General features: G+C 38.7%; 1 non-coding gene across 1 annotated transcript; it reads left to right on the top strand.

Annotated features, from left to right (window-relative positions):
• The first annotated feature begins 10,944 nt into the window (after positions 1 to 10,944).
• LOC112086092 lies at positions 10,945 to 11,046 on the top strand. The gene has a single exon (XR_002899314.1). It is a non-coding gene; the product is annotated as a small nucleolar RNA R71 (small nucleolar RNA).
• The last annotated feature ends 486 nt before the right edge of the window (positions 11,047 to 11,532 follow it).

The following is an 11,532-nucleotide window of genomic DNA, read 5'->3' as shown; positions in this document are numbered from 1 at the left end:
TCTAGGCTGGATCCAAGCATATCACTTGAGGTTCAGATCTGAGACATATCTCGCATCAAAAGTGTTTGTAGAAATGTCTGAACCACTCGGTTAAGGGTTTAAGAGTCTCTCATCGCGAGAGTGATAGTTTGTTCTCTTAAATGACATATTTGAACTGAATCTTATTGCTGATTGATTCGTGCTTCTCAAAAGATATTTTGGTATGAAGGAGGATCAGTTTAGATGTTTAATACTTTCATGAGAAGATTAACATGCCTTGAGTTCAAAGTTACATGAAACCGCTTGATAAAATGATTCATTAGCCCATTAGTTTAGCTTGGAAGCACCCGAGTCGATTATCTTTTCTAAAGTCTCTGTCTTTATCATTCATTATAATCATCTGAATCGTTTATTTGTCATTTTCATCTTAGGCTTGTTCAAATCTCATTATTTGCTTTACTTTTATGCTCATTCGCTTGATACTTAGCCTAGTAAAAACCTTTACTATTCTCTCTTGACTTAACGAACAAATGACATAGATAGTGTCTCGTTTACAAGCTTGGATTGACACCCCTTTGTACTACTCTGACAGGGGATTGATAACCCTTATTAAGGCTTGAAAACCTTAGTTATCATTTTAGTCAGAGAATCACTGTCCATGCTCATTTGACAAGTTTCACCAAGGTCTCTTCCACCAATTTTCTCTAAGTTACTCCAAGTACGTAATCAGAATCCAAAACATGCATAGACCCACTTGGACCTAATGCAACCCTAATTAACGTATAAGAATTCATGCATGGGAGTAAGAAACTTATAAGAGTTCATGCATGAGACACAAAACAACGGTTAAAATGCATGCTAAAATGATGTAAATTATGATAATATCAACTAGTAATCTAATCCATATGACTTTGAATACAAATTCGGATTTAAATTACCTTGAATCCGGAAGTGTTAGGAGGTTCAAGGGAGTTTAAATCTTCGTCTAAGATTATCTTTTCAGCCGGCCATGCTATTTTAACCTCTAATGCTTGACCAAGTGAGACAATGGTTGGAGTAGGTATCCAGACGTATGCTTGTCCAACTGATGCAGACTTCACAATTACAGCAGCATCATTAGGACCTAGCGGAATTTGACCTATCTTATATGTTGGTTCAGTAGAGAAAAATTCTCCTTCCCCAACAACAACATCATCAGTCAAATACCAATCCAGTTGCTAGCACCTAATTCCTCCTTTGCTAACATCTCTTATCTCAGACTTAGAAACTTCAACATTCTGTCTCTAAATAGTTATCCATAACCAGAAAAATATTAGTTGGCATCTAACTAGCTAAATCACTACAAGTTGACCATGGGAAATGATGTGGTGTGCGGGGTGTGAGAAAGTTTTAACCTAAATGGACACGAATGAAATTGCAAGTGCATAACTAATCAATTGTAGTACATAGGGAACGAATCCACATGGAAGGATGATTTTTCTGCAAAACCTGTTGAAAGAGATTGAGTAAGAAAGTCTAGAATCTAATCGATTTTTAAGGGTGGTTTTGGTGTCACTAAAAAGGTAAATCCTAAACTAAACAGGAAAAATAAAAACCACTTAAGAAAATCGATTGAAAACTAATGAAACCTAAAGTAAAATAGCTTGGAAACTCGGTGTAAAGACGTATAAAAGAAACTCTACGTTGTTTGGGAATATCTCCGTGGTATGATCGATTCAAAACATGCTAAAAAGTATATAAAATATCCTAGCTAAAAATTTTAGAACTCGATCACAGATGTATGACTAAGTCACTCTTGTGATCATAACCAACAGCCACCCATGACCCTGAAAGCTTTCATTTGGCCCCGGTAACAGGTGTATGCAATAGCTTGTACAAGACTCGGTTACATTCATAACTCACCCATGGGTAGCTTTCATCTCCTTTGGCAGAATTGCTTTTCTAAAACTAGATCAGGCAGATAATAAAAACTCTGGCAACACAAGTACATAAATCAGATTATAGCTTATGACGCTACTCTCATGCATTAAAGATAAGTTTAGAAGAAAAAATTCTAGGATTCGGCTTCATAGCTCATGCAATCATCATCGAGTATATAGATCTCCATAGAAAATTCCCTTAAACCTAACAAGTAAAGTACTCAGACATAAGTAAAGAAAGCAAAAACATTGTATAGAAAAGCTGTAAATAAATCGATATTGAAGAAAAAACAAAAAGGGTTCAAGAGATAGATCTCTATCTCCTTAAACCTAAAAACTACTAGGTATCAAAAACTAAGACAAATTTTGGTGTACTAAGAAAGATAATCAGCACACGGTTAAGGGTTTCTAAAACATGTATTTATAGGTTTTTAAGGCATACCTCATCACCACTTAGGGTATCTGCGAAGAAAGGAATCAAATGGGCTTTAAATTGAGCTTCTGGGTCGGACATTGATTCCTGTGGTCAAGAGCTCTTTGGCCATGGTTATCTAAGTGTTGGCCACGGTCACAATGGCTGGCCGGCTGCTTGACTGGACTTCTTGCTCTTCGAATAAATTTGATTGAAACGTTGGATTGTCTTCAAGTCAAGTGTGTTGGAAAGCTAGCTGATCCATTTTTAGGGTATCCAAATTTGAGCTGGATCAGACGATGAGAAGGTTTTCATTTGAGAATGAACTTCTGACAGTTTGCCTCTGAGCTGAAAATCTGGTCTTTTATCCATTTTGCAAAGCTTTTGTCTAAGTTTCCTAAAAAGAATCTTGAGACTACAAATACTCGAAAACCATAATAAAAACAATTAAAAAGAAATAAAATAACATTAGAAAATCATTTAGAAATAATTCATAAAAGTGGTCAAAATACAGTGTTATCAGGAAACAAGAAGTGTCAAAACTTACCTTTTTTCCAGCTAAGTCACTAACCACATTTTGCAATTCTTAAAGCTTGCTAACTAATTCTGTTTGAGTAGCTTCAAGCTTTTTCACATGTGAATCTCTAGCCTGTAAATATGCTAATTTGGTAACAGTAGCCCCTCTGCCCATCCCTCAAAGTCTTCCTGGTTTGTCTTTTCCTAATACCCGACTCACAACGTCTTCTCTAATATTATCTGTGGTTGTGGAGTCCATTTCACTATTAACTTTCTTGAATTTTTCCTAAAATCAAGATTTACATTCAATATGGAAATCTAGTTTGTATAGCAATTTCAAGAACAAACATTGGTAAGAATTTAAATAATTCTTACAATAGTATTCGCAAATTCTTCCCACAGGAGTCTCCCATCAGAATGCGTGTATCCTGCTAAACAAACCTTACTTCTAGTAACTTTCCTAGGATCAGAAGACTTGTTTTTCTAAAAGTTTATATCAATGCTTATGAAAATATTGAACTACTATTTACAGCTAACCAATTCACTTCATTACATACATACCATCTCATGAGCTAGGCGAATCATTCCTTTGCGGTTGGTGGTGTGAGGAATTTGACCCTTCCTCAATTGCCTGTATCGATCTCTTTATTCCTATTGACACAAACAATCATATGACATAACTAATCTGTCGAAAAATAATCAGTTCACATTAATTATAACCTTAAAAGCTGTGCTAATTCTACTTTTTCACCCACGTGTTCCAAGCTGATGTTGATTGGATGTTGCTTTGTTTTAACTTCAGTATTTGTACCTTCCTTTTCGTTGCTCGAACTTGGGAAACAAGCCTGGATTTAGAGACTTCCACAGACAACCCATCTGCCTATAGACAAATTCTTTTTGCCAATCCTCTTTCAAAATAAACCCCCCCTGTCAAACATTGCCAAGTTAAACATTAAAACATTTACTGACAGTATACATACATATACTTGTATTCAATCAATTAAAGGCAAAAATAACCTGAATTACCTCCCAAATTGTGTCTTTTTTCTGATCATCAAGATGTCTCCAGTCATCTAGCAGTACTGGCACATGCTCTCTCACAAAAGGACCAAGAAAAGAGGAAAGAGTTATGGATCCACTAGAGAAGTGAATTCTACTTCTCCCTTGTCCTCAAGATTTTTTTGCCACTTTGCGTATTTTAGTTGGACCTCTTGTATTCCTCTTTTTGGTCTCTGATTGTTGTGTCTGAACTTCTTCATAAGTGTTGTAAACTCTTTTTCTGGAAGGCGGAAAAGATTATTCTTCTATACGGTGTGAGTGTTCTTCTACTTCTTCATTGTCCACTTTGTCTTCTTTTGTCGGCAGTGTTTATTTACTCTGGTGGTCCTCTTCATCAATGTCATTAACATCTGCTTCAGAAAAAAAAACTCATCACTCTTTTCTCCTTCATCCTCCTCTGGCTCAGACTTCTTGTTTTTTTTGGATTTAATGACTCAAAAGGACTTACATCAAGGCCTTTTTGGCGCTTACTGCGACAGACTTGGTTAACAGCTCCACTGTCCACCTCCCTTGATTACATGAAACACAACCAAACTTTTCATCAAAGATACAAATATCAATCCTCTATTACCATACCTTCACAATCAGCCCTAACACAAAAACTCTCGTCATCAGAATTACTCACCTAAATCTTCAATTAGTTAGACTGATAATGGTGCAAAAAATGATGGTATCCTCTTGGTGGTACCCTTATAACACCATACTAAGGTGAAGAGTCACCTTCTCTACAGAAAAACTTGTTTAGCTTGCAATGGAAGAATGAAAGGATCATATAAAATGATGATTGGTTTATATGGAGATTAACCAGTGTAAATCCCTCTTCCTCTTTCACTCCATTCCCTTTGTTAGCCCAAATGCACTTAAAAAGTGGAACCTGGAACATGTGGTAGTCCAGCAATATGATCTCCTCTACCACTCCGCAGAATGAGCGTTATCTTTGTCATTGATGGGCCTAGGGTTGCTCGTCTTTTGCAAGCCCATTAGTTTGAAGTTTTAAATTTATAAAACCCTAGTGTCTGCAAGTGCACAGATGTACGCTGTAGGACTTAAGGTGTCGATCCACAGGGAAGATGTCTGATCTGCAATAAAACACCAAACTGGGAGAGTAAGCAAAGTCATAAACTCATGGGGGTTTGGGGTTTCTGGTTACGGATCCTAAACTTAACCTAATCTAATATTTACGGAAAATAAAAGGCAATGCAAATGAGTTGCTAAACGAATAACTAAAGGGTGTTCGACTCAAACTATAGACTCTAGACTAATAGTGGGAGATTTAGACTTCTCCGGTTTACTTTAATCAATGTAAAAGCATTTCCAATTAGCCTCCGGGTTTATCTTCATCTGTTTCTAAGATCTGCATGGAACTGGAATAGACATGTGTATGATTAACCAACTCTGGCCATCTTAATTAACTAATCTTTTAAACCTGACAACTAACTCTCGCTCTCATGCCAGGAATATGATCATGCATTAACTATTGAATTCGTTTGCTCACATCTTCTCTATAGGTAGTTCTCGACTCATGTAGCAAATATGTTCTTCTGAAGCTAGGTATGGATGATCTGATACAGCACACTCGTGGCTCTGATCAATCCTAGGCTCAGAGAATAGGTCATGAATCTACTCTCATGCAGTATGAACAACTTAGAAGAGATGAGATCCAGAATATGGTCTAGAAACTTAGAAATCCTAATCGAACATGTATGCCTATCGATGACTCTTTAGAAACTTGACTCTCTGGGACAGATCTACATGATGTAAGGAATGATTAATGACATGAAAGAATGCATAAGATGAAACAGAAAATTTAATTAGATAAAAAAGAGAAAGAACAATGGATCCAGGAAATAATCCCCTTCTCCATCGCCTAACCCTAGAAAGACAAAGTTTGGTGGCTCAAAATCTCATTACAACAGTACACACCCATTTAGGACTGCTAAGAAATGTATTTATAGGTCCCAAAGTCTTCCAGGTCAAGTTAGGGCTTCTCTGAAGAGGAATGGCGAAATGGGCTTTGATGTTGGGTCTTGTGGCTCGGAAATAGTCCACCGGGGGTGAGAGTCTTCTGGGGCAGGTAAAACACTTGTTTTCCGCGGGTGAGAGAGTCTTCCGGGACTAGTGAATTTGGTCAACTTGTTATCCATGTATCCTTTGATTGCACCGTTAGTTCTTCCTGATGTAAAGTGCTATGGAAAGCTGATTGTCTCCTCTTGAATGTCTCAAAATTTGAACTGGATCAGATGGCGAGAAAGTTTTCATTTGAGGCTGAACTTCTGAGGGTCTGACTCTGAGCTAAAAAAGTGGATTTCTTCCATTTTGCCATCTTTTTCCCTAAGTTTCCTGAAAAAGAGCATTGAAACTATAAATATAGAGAAATCATTATAAAAGTTTATAAAACTGATTAAAACCTTTAAAAAGCATTTGAAAGCAATGGTGAAAATGGGTACAAATATGGTGTTATCAACTCCCCCAGACTTAGACTTTGTTCGTCCTCAAACAAAACAAGATCCAATCTGGAAAAACATCATCAACTGAAATTGCAGGGAACTCAAAAATATCAGCCACCATACTTCTAGACCTTAATTATGGATAATGCATCAATCAGATCAAGTGTAGAAAATTTTCACCAAAATATAGACATAATTAATCCGTTCATCCGTCATGCAAAAATCCACACACTTAGAACTAACTTCCAGTCAACTAGCTCTTAACATTCATTTAAGGTCATCAAAAGAATTTTAAACAAGGCATTCAAGGCTAAGATTCAAAAGGCTTTTTAGTGGTGAGGCTTGATGTGTTTAGGGTTACCAATTTCTGGAGAGACAGGATATTATGCAAAACAGCAAGAGAGGATGGAGCTGTTAACACCCAGAGTTTTCAGTCACATTCTCCTTGCTTCAAGCTTTCTGATCTCTTTGCTTCAAGATTTCTAATCTCCTTTCTTCAGGTTCTCCTTATAACTCCCCCTAGACTTCGATTTTTGTCCAGGTTGTCAATCCATAACTCTTTAAGTGAATGCCTATGGCAATTGCTCAAATGATTTCGGCTTCTAAAACTCTTTATGCTTTTGGTTTCCTTTCCTTTCTTTTTTTTTCTTTTAATTGGTTTTTTTTTTGGGAAAGGGGAAGCCGCCTTTTGACTTAGAGTCTTAGGGAGCACGAAAATTACCTTACGAATGAGCTTTTTGAGACATCATGAGGCTTGCTGAGATTGCATGGTACACTTCCTTCCCGGTTTCATTCAGTCCTTCTCTTGAGTGACAGAAAACTATGTTGTTCATCGCGCTCCGGCGTTTCTACACATATCTGTCGACAATAACTTGAGAGAGAGTGCATGAAGTTTGAACATGAAGGTTTGGGTTAAGGGTAAGGTACAAGCTAAAGATGAACTGGCCATCTAGGACAACAAAGAGTGGTAACAACAAGGTAAAAATGTCCAAGATGTTTATCATGATGCCTTCCTAAAACCTTTGATGAGAAAATTAGATGTTAAGATTAGGTCCAAGTAAAATGAGCTAGTATATCATGTCAGGAAAGATCTCCATGAATAGAAGTCCTCTGGTGGGATTTCGTAGTGCAAGTACTCTAGCTACCGCCTAGTCTAGTACTAAACCTTGAAAGAGGTTTTTATGAACTGATGGTGTAGAAACAGACAGATTGGTTATCATCATCGATTTTGTCATTATTCCCTTAAAATGTATTTAACCTTTGAAAACACTTTTTGAAACTCAAAAGACTTTTGAACAGTTTTAAGAAAACCCAAAAAATGAAAAATTTTAAAGTAAAATGCAGAATGCAAGGGCTTATGCAAGAAAAGGGTAGTTAGTAAAGGATAAAATCCTCCCCCAGAATTAAATAACACTGCCCCCAGTGTGAAATAAATCAGGCAAAGATGAGAAATAGAGTATGTGGAAATTTTAAATGATGAGGGAAAAGAAAACTCACCTGGTGTTAGTGATGGATTGTGAGGTAGTTGTGGAGGTGGTAGGATGGTGAATAATGGATGGTGCTTGATCTGGAGTGGTGCTTAATCAAACTTGGACTGATTTGAATCAAGGTGGAGGTGGAAGTGGCCAAGGGTGGCCGAACTGATGCTGGCCACAGGCCAAGGTGTCGCGGCCGCGGCTGAACCTCTCTCGGCCGCAATCAGGTCCTTTTCTTTTTATTTTATTTTATTTATTTTTGATGCATACTAAGGCCTGTTTAAGATAAAAAAAACAAAACTATAATAGAAAAAGAAAATCTAACTAAATAAATAAGCACCTAAATGGGTTACCTCCCATCAAGCGCTTTGGTATATAGTCATTAGCTAGACTTTGCAAGAAAAAAACATAGTTCAAGTAGGATCTTGTCCTAAGAAAAGTCCTTTTGAAAATCCTCATGTTCTCTCTTGCAGGTTCTTCATCACTCCAAAGTTCTTCTGGTTCAAATGCCTGAGCTTTATGCTTTCTCCTTTTCTCTTAAGTGGTGTAGCTTCATAAAAAATGTCCTTGTCGATATTTGAAAAAGAAACTCGCCGGTTGGGCCAATCCATGATGGCTCCAGCAGTTGCTAAGAAAAGCCATCCAAGGATAATTGGATATCAGTCATCTTTGGTTTTCACTATGTAGAGATCGACAAGTGTTATGAAATCTCCAATCCTTAGAGGAATGTCTCGTGCTATCCCTCTTGGAGTTCCACTTGAATCATCTGCTAAGCTAATCTTTGTCCTGGTACTTGAAATGTTCTTAATGCCAACACTCAAAGCCGTTGACAAAGTGTGGTTTTAGCATTTGTCTTTGATACTTTTCTTGAGATCAAGCCTGTTTTACATTTTGTTTTACTGATTAAACTCTTAAGTGTTGAAGTTTCAGGTTTATGTCACATAGACCAAGGACTAGAAGCAGGAGTTGTGAAGCCGCTGAACCCTTTATTGACAACATACACCTGCTGGATAGAAGAAGCAGAAGAGAATGGGACAGGGTTGCTCATCAAGAAGAAGAGGATCATCTTTAGCAGTTGGGTATGGATCATCATGCAGAACAAGCTGAGCATCAAGCTCAAGTGAATGTGGCTCAAGCTGAGAGGAATGAGCAACAAGCGTATGTGAATCAGAACATGGCACAGAGAAATGAACGCCAAGCACAGCAGAACCAGCAGCAAGCCGCTAGGAATGAGAACCAAGTTCAAAACAATCGTCAGCAACAGCCACAAGCTCCAAGGTGTCAAGAGCCTCCTCAAGTGTTTGTGGGAGAGAATGACCGAGTCAATGCACACCAATACAGGACAGGCATTCAAGCTCCACCAGTTCAGAATAATAACTTTGAGGTGAAGGCTTCTTTGCTCAACATGGTTGTTTTAAGTCGTTTAGCTCGACGTAGGCATGAAGAATCAGGCTGATTTGAACGGCACTCTACTTGATGTGCCTTTATCACTTCCGGTCGCTGGAGGTCTCACTTCTTCTCCTTGAGGAGCCATCTTCTTTCTTTTACTCTTCTTTCGAACCTTAACATTGTTTAAAACCTTTTTTGTGTTTTCGATCAGCTCCTGGATTTGGTCCTCACTAGTTTCTGTTGCATCTGGTGGAATGATGATCTTGATCTTTGCAAAAGCTTTCGGCTTCTCCTTTTCTTTCTCTTTCAGCCGGTTTCCTTTGCTCGGAAAATCATCCAGGACAGTCGTGTAAAACTTTCTGCGATCTACATTGAGGAAGATATCATGCCGGTTTGCGTGATCGATTACTGCTCCTACGGTGGCCAGAAATGGTCTCCCGAAAATGAGTGGCCTCTCCTTGTCTTGATCCATTCACAGGACTTGAAAATCTGCTGGAACAATCTTGTCCCCTACTAAAACTTGTAGATAATGAGTCGCCCCTTCAGTATTTTTTTGAGAGGAATCCCCAAAGATAACCTTGACCGTCAATGTCCTTAAGGTTTTTATGCCCAATTTTTTGGCAAATGTCTTTGACATGATGTTGACATTGGCTCCGGAATCGCACAGACAGTCTGTGAACTTGATTCCTGAAATGAAACATTGGAAAACAAAACGTCCTGGATCGTCGGCTTCTGTAAGCCTTTGAAACGGTGATCGTTGAGGTACCTTGAATGGTGAATGCTTGGCATCAACATCCTTGTAAAGTGGTACAAAGATTGGGGTTTCTTCATTATTTCCATCAGTTCTGGCCTCTTCTTCGGGCAGTGTGGTTATGGCATTGCAAAATCTCTTGGGGTTATCTTCAACTCTTTCGGGAAGAGCTCCACTTTGCTTCTTCATAGAGTCGGCTGTTTGGGCAACTTGTACGTCTAGCTTTTTCACGTGCGAAGATAAAGCTTCAAACTTCCCGTTCAGGTCATTGTACATGCAGTCAACCTTCACGTTCATGTCTTCAGATGCTTTCTCGTTTGTCATAACAAGCTGTTGGATGGACTGTTCAAATCTACCAATTTGTGAAGCTAGCTGGTTCGTCGTGACTCCTTGCTGTTGTATAAATTAATTGTTAAAACCCGTACCTTGATAGTTATATGGCTGTCGCGGTTGATAAGCTCCTGTCCCTCCGAAGTTTCCACCTTGGAACTTGTTTTGGAAGGATTTTTGCTGTGGTGGGTAGTACTGATCTTGAGGATTCTTAAATTTGGATTGCGGTAAGAGAGATTGTTGTAATTTGCATTCCGGAAGTTGTTGCTGAAGCCATTGTTGAAGCGATTTGGATATGGTGCTTGTGCTCCTACATAGTTCACCTCTTATTCTTCAAAGGCTTGATTAATGTGATCGATCAATAGGTCCTTCATCTTCTGCGCCATTGTTGGTCTGACAAGCATGGATTGGGCGATTGTTACTTTTTAAAAGCTGGCTCATTATGTTCTTTAACTCGGTTATCTCCTTGTTGTCTGTTCCGGTTTGCTTCGTCGAGCGATCATATTCAGGACAATCATTGCTATTGGCCTGAGCCAAATTCTCGATGAGGGCTCTTCCTTGTGCTATCGTCTTTTGTCCAAAATCTCCATTGGTAGCTGTATCAAGCGAAAGTTTGTATTTTGGTTGCAAACCTCGGTAAAAGGTGCTCAGCAGACTTGATCCGGGAAATCCATGGTGAGTGCAATCACGTTCATTCTCCTTAAAACGTTCCCAGGCTTCATAGAAAGGTTCAGTCGGTCCTTGCTGAAAGCTTGAGATCTTTGTTTTCAACAAGTTCGACCTTGACTTAGTATATAAATGATTCAGGAAAGCAGTTTTACACTCTTCCCAATTAGTAATCGATCCTGCAGGCAAAGATTTCAACCAACGGTGAGCTTTGTCTGCTAATGAAAAAGGGAACAACTTACACCTTAAATAGTCTGCTGGAACTTGGTTTGTTCTCATCATGCTGCAGATTTCTTCAAAAAGCTCGATATGGTCCTTTGGGTGTTCAGAAGGAACTCCATGGAATTGGTTTTGTTTCACCAATGAGATGATTTGAGGCTTGACTTCAAACTCATTCCGGTTCGGAAATGGAACTTGAATTGCAGATCGGTTCTGAAAATTTCGAGTAGGTGCATCGAAATCAGCTATGCGATGGTTCCTGGCTTGTCTTCGATGTTGATTTGCTGGCTGAACAGGGCGGTTAACGCATCCATTCTGCTGCATCCCTTGGTGGTCACCATCGGCTGCATTGATAGGTGCATTAAGGTCT

This window comes from Eutrema salsugineum, unplaced genomic scaffold (assembly GCF_000478725.1).
Source record: "Eutrema salsugineum unplaced genomic scaffold, Eutsalg1_0 scaffold_24, whole genome shotgun sequence".
Classification (NCBI taxonomy): domain Eukaryota; kingdom Viridiplantae; phylum Streptophyta; class Magnoliopsida; order Brassicales; family Brassicaceae; genus Eutrema; species Eutrema salsugineum.
This window is presented reverse-complemented; position numbering and strand designations above follow the sequence as displayed.